Raw genomic sequence first — 5,931 nt, forward strand, 5'->3', positions numbered from 1 at the left:
AGACCAGGCTAGGTTTTGGAAACCTGGGATGTCCATTCACCATGGCACAGCAGAGGGTAAAAGCTTGAGGATGTTGCCCCAGTTTTGGGATCTTCCTAAAGAAATGTAACATTTAGACTCTCCCGGGCCATAAGCTACAGAGGCAGCATTCCTTTACCTGTCTCCACAAGATGCTGTGGCAAAAAACACGTAAAGGTTCTGACACCTCCAATGCTTTGTTTCGCACAGTGCAAGAGAGGCTGCAGGGTCTGTGCAGATTGGTTGTCTGCTGGGAAACAGCTTCAATCTTATGAAACAATTCCCATGTGTCTCATTGGGGTACAGAGCCATCAGAGAGGATGGCATGTGCTGGGATGTACTGGTGTAACACAGAGGAACACTTCTGGGCATCAGTTCCATAAGGGTAACAGCAGCTCTCTGCTCTGGCTGCTCACCAAGCACTACAAGCATGTTTGGATCAAGCATGGGCTCCAACAATGTCTGTTGGCCATATTATATGCTTTGGATCTTCCAGTCCCACTAAGCACAGCAAATCCATAGCAAATTCATAGCCCTACTAAATCCTGCCACCAGGAAGCACCAGGAGCCAATGAGAAGTACAATCGTGGCACAGCACGAGTCTTTCTTCTTCCTCTCCAGGGACCGTTAGGGTGATTTCAGCATCTCACAGTGTGTCCATATACAGAGGATAGTTTGTTTTTTTTTCATAGAATCACAGGATCATAGAATTATTTGAATTGAAACAGACTCTTAAAGGTCATCTAGTCTACTCCCCTGCCATGAACAGAGACACCTGCAACTTGATCAGATGCTCAGAGTCCCACCCCTTGGGTGTCTCCAGGGATGGGGCATCCATCACAGAATCACAGAACTGCAGGGGTTGGAAGAGACCTCTAGAGATCATTGAGTCCAACCCCCTGCTAAAGCAGGTTCCTTACAACTGGTCACACAAGTAGGTGTCCAGACAGGTCTTAAATATCCACAGAGAGGAGACTCCACAGCCTTCTTGGGCAACCTGTTCCAGTTACCCTTACCGCGAAGAAGTTCTTCCACATGTTTGTATGGAACTCTCTATGATCAAGTTTTAGGGCAGAGCTCCTTGTCCTATTGTTACACGATAAGAGCCTGGCTTCATCCATTTGCTTCCCATCTCCCTTTATGAATATTAACCAGATCCCTCCTCAGTCTTCCCCAGATAACAGACCCAGGCTACTCAGCCTTTCCTCGTTATGGAGATACTCCAGGCTGTCATCGTCTTTGTGACCCTCTGCTGGACTCCTTCTAGGAGATCCTGTCTTTTTTGAACTGGGGAACCCAGAACTGAGCACAGTAGTCTAAACACAGCCTCATGAGGGCAGAATAGGGCAGGAGGATCATCTCCCTTGACCTGTTGGCCACATTGTTTTTAATGCATTCCAGAATATCACTGGCCTTCTTGGCCACAGGGGCTCACTACTGGCTCATGGCCAACCTGTTGGCCACCAGAACACCACCAGAACAACCTTCTCAGCAAAGCTCCACCTCAGCAGGTCATCACCTAGCCTGTACTGATGCATGCAGTTATTCCTCCCCAGGTGCAAGACTCCATACTTGCTGGTCAGTATGGTTTAAACCTGGTCAGGTTCCTCCCTGCTCAGCTCTCCAGTCTGTCCAGGTCTTGCCAAATGGCAGCAGAGCCTTCAGCTGTGTCAGCCACTCCTCCCAGCTTTGTACCATCAGCAAACTTGCTGAGAGTGAACTCTATTCCTTCATTCAGGTCACTGATGAACCTCTCTGGATACCCTGTGCCAGTGCTTCACTGCCCTTACTGTAAAAAACTTTTTCATTATATCCAACCTAAATCTTCCCTTTTTTGGTTTGCAATAGTTTTCCCTTCTCCTACCACAACAGACCCTAGTAAAGAGTCTGTCCCCTTCTTTCTCCCTTCTTTTGCATACTTAGAGGCTTCTCCCAGCTCTCTCAGAGCCTTCCCTTCTCCATCTGCACAGCCCCAGCTCTCTCAGCCCATCCTCACATGGAGTTGTTCCATCCCTGGGAGCATTTTTGGGCCCTCTGCACACACCCCAACCGTTCCATGTCTCTCCTGTGCTCAGCACGCCCTGTCCGGATGCAGCACTCCAGGTGAGGTCTCACGGCACAGAGCAGAGGAGCAGATCCCCTTCACCACCCTGCTGGCCATGCCAGGGTACGGTTTGCTCTCTGGGCTACGAGGGCACAGCGCTGGCTCACGTCCAGCTGCCACCCAGCAGCACCCCAAGTCCTTTTTGGCAGGGCTGTGCTCCATCCCGTCACCCCCCAGCTTGCACCGACAGCGGTGGTGGCCACGGCCCAGGTGCCAGACTGTGTGCTTGGCTTTGTTGAACCTCACGACATTCTCCTGGGCCCACTGCTCAGTCTGGGTCTCTCTGAATGGCATCCCGTCCCTCGGTGTGTCCCTTCACAGCTTGGTGTCACCTGCAGATGGCTCAGGGAGCACTTGACCCCAATCGGTGTCACTAATGAAGACACTGAAGAGCATCGGTCCCAGCACTGACCCCTAAGGGCCACCACTCGTCCCTGGTCTCCACCCGGACACGGAGCCATTGACCACCTCTCTCTGGGTACAATCTCACAACTTGTGCTTCATCCATCGATCAGTCCACCCATCAAACCCATACCTTTCCAATCTGTGGAGAAAGATGTTGTGGGGGACAGCACTAAAGGCCTTTCTGAAATCTGGATAGTTGACATCAGTGGCTCTTCCCTTGTCTGCTGATGCAGTTATGGCATCGTGAAAGGTCATTAGGTTGATCAGGCAGGTCCTGCCCTTAGTGAAGCCATGCTGGTTTTTTGGTTTACAGCTGAGTATACTGGTGGCTGGAATGTTTTAGAAAATTGCTAAAATGGAATCTCAGATGAGCCCTGGTGTGATGAGATAAAGTCCAGCGTAGGTGTGCAGCAGACACCAAACGGCCTCACAGTAACCACATTCAATGAACTGCTTCACTCTGCAAATCCCACAGGGTTGTACGGGCAGGAAGACGCGGTGCTCTGACCCTGCAAGGTTTGAACAGAGCAGGTCAGGGGCCGCGATGTCGGAAATACCCCCTTCCTATCAGAAGGCTTTACGAGACGGGAGAGGTTCCGTGGTCGCTCCGGCACAGCCCGCGGGCTGCGGAGCGCCCGGCTTCTGCTGAGCCCGGCCGGGAGCCGGCAGGGCGGGGGGCTCGACGCGGCCCTGCCGAGTAGAACGGGGGGCCGGATCTGCTTTGACCGTGGGAAAATCCACCCGCACAAACACGGGGAGCACGCGAGGGACTTCGGCTTTACGCACGAGCCGCTTCTCTCTTATTCTCTCTCATTAGGACGGCGCTCCCAGCGGCCCGCTCGGCTCTCAGCGACGGCGGAGCGCCCGGCGCAGCGCGGCCCCTCCGCAGGGTCCCGCGGGAGCGGCCGGGCCTACGGCCGGCGCGGGGCTCGGCGCGGCCGCTGCTGCCACCTGGCGGGGAGGGCGCGGGCGGGCCGCCGCGGAGGCCTCGGGTCGGGGCCGGGCCGCGCTAGCGCCGTTGCGGGCCCAGAGATCGGGACGCGGCCGCATTGTGCGGCCGCGCTCTGCGCCGGACAGCAGGAGCCGCGGCCGAAGCGCCCTGCCCCGCACGGCCGCGCCTCGCGGGGAGGCCGCGCCTCGCGCTCGTGCGCGTTGAGCCCGCGGGTGGAGGCGCTGCGGGGCCTCTGCAGGGCCGGGCCGCCTCGCGGAAGGAGCGTTTCCCGGCTGTCGGGCCGACTGTGCCGAGCTGCAGGACGGGACCTTTGTCTCCCGTTATATTCGAGGAGGAGTTTCTCTCTCCGTGCCCTCCGGGTGGTTGTTTAGACCGCCGTTAACTCAGCCCTCGGCCTCCCCTTCTCCAGACGAAATGAAATGACATTCCTTCATCCTTCCTGCCAGCCCCCGTGTCCCTGAGCCACCCCACCTGAATGTGTGATGCCATTTCGTGACGGAACCGAGCAAGCGCTGAGGGCGGCCACCGGTGGCTCAGGTAAGCCGGGGTGAGCTCTGTACCTCACCGCTTCTGCAAAGAGCAGAGATTCCCACCGAAGCCTTTGTTTTGCAGAATTGGCCTGGCAGCCTTTCCAGGTGATGAATTTTGGATGAGAAAATAACAATCCTTGTCCCTGGCTTTGCAGGGTTAATCTCAGCTCAGACACGTGTGCTGCTGCCGGCGTCCCCAGCGCCAGCCGGGAGGCGCTCAGGGCAGAGCTGAGGAGGGAGCTGCAGACCGGGAAAGACCCGCGACGACCGCAGCGCGGATCCGCGGCAGAGCCGTGGAGCGCCTGTGGAGGGAGGGTGCTGTGTGCGCATGCGCGCGCCCATGGCTCACACCGGCGAGATGCCGCAGATGAGCTGCGTGCTCTGTAACCTCCCACCGCTCTTGTGCGGGCTTGGCAAGGAGGGGAGGGAGATGAAAACTGAGCTGAAAATTGAAACGATGCTTGGAGGGGTTTAGGGGGCTGATTCAACCCATCACTCCCGAGGGAAGTGGGAGCGCATGTGCCTCTTGAGCCGTGTGTTTTGCTGTCAAGCTTAGCACAGATCCGCCTTGGCACAAAATCATTTGCATTAACTCACGGGGAAAAGGAGATGTAAGAACACAGTTAAACCACAAAGTACAGGATTACAATCTGATATGAAGAAAGAAAAGAAATCTGGAGGAGAAGGAAAAAAAACCTCAGTCTTTATTTTTTAATTAGTATCCTTTGAACTGGCTGCAGGAGTGCTTGGTGAGGACAGTGGCTGTGTCATGCCCCTGTGTTAGGCTCCAACCTCTCTTGCCGAGTGTCAGACAAGGGAGATTTTGTATTTAGGAACTTGTTACCAATTGCCTATAGCCCTCAGAGGGCTGGTCCCAGGGGGCACGTGTAGGTACATGATGAGACATCAGCATGCAAGAACCCTAAGCTCCACTGAAACCTGTCCTGCAGGGAGGAGATGGGACTGGGGAGCTGGCAGAGCAACAGCAGTGCAGTGAGCAGTTCATAGGGACCAAGGGATGTGGGACCGTTTCGAGTCATCCACTAAAAATCCTTAGTGACAAAGTAGACTAAAAGAGAGTCATGCAAGGGCAACAGGCAATTCAGCCAGGGCAAATGTTTGCAGCAGCTGGCTCAGGACAGGGCCTTCATCCCACACCCATCTCCTTGACTTGGCGTCAGCCAAATGCTGCACAGGCTGCTCCCTCTGTGCAATCACAGCTCGCATCCCTGCCTGGCCTGTTGTTTTCTCATTTTGATTCAGCACTCACTGCCATGTTGTTCTCAGAGGTACAGTATCTTCCTAGGAAAATGCGTGCCCATGGAGAGTTGCAATGGGAACACCCAGGTCTCATCTTCAGAGCCTCCTGCTTCCAACATGCAGCATGTGCACAGCCCAGCCCTCTCCTAATCCCGGCCCTTCATTGCCCCCAGCCCTCCTTGCAAAGGGCAAGATGAGGACTGAGTCTCCACCATCTCTTCAGTCCTCTTGGCTTTATTCCAAAACTGCTAATTAAAAAGCCAGTGTCGTCAGTGGTTTTTCTGATGCGAAAACTTTTCCATAAGGAACTGGTCCCAAATCCACCAACTCATTTCACATTTATTTTAAATCTGAGCTTTACATCATGTAATTTCCTCCAGGGCTTGATTATCTTCTTGGTAAAAACACTGTTGTTCTGGTTTGTGAGACCTATATTTAATCTCGCCGTAAGGCCTCTGTACCTCACAGTACAGGGCTTAAATGCTGCCTCAGCTCCTGGCTTTGCCTTCCTATTTATATGAATCCATTAAACAAGGTGCCAATTCTGCTATATTGAGGGTGTTCTCCAGCCATGGGGTGCCTGTCAGCATTAACTTCTTGTTGCAGAAATGGTCTCCTGAACCTCCTGACCTGAAGTCATCCAAAGGTGCTCTCTTAAACGG

Source organism: Tetrao urogallus (genome assembly GCF_951394365.1).
Source record: "Tetrao urogallus genome assembly, chromosome: 14".
NCBI classification, from domain to species: domain Eukaryota; kingdom Metazoa; phylum Chordata; class Aves; order Galliformes; family Phasianidae; genus Tetrao; species Tetrao urogallus.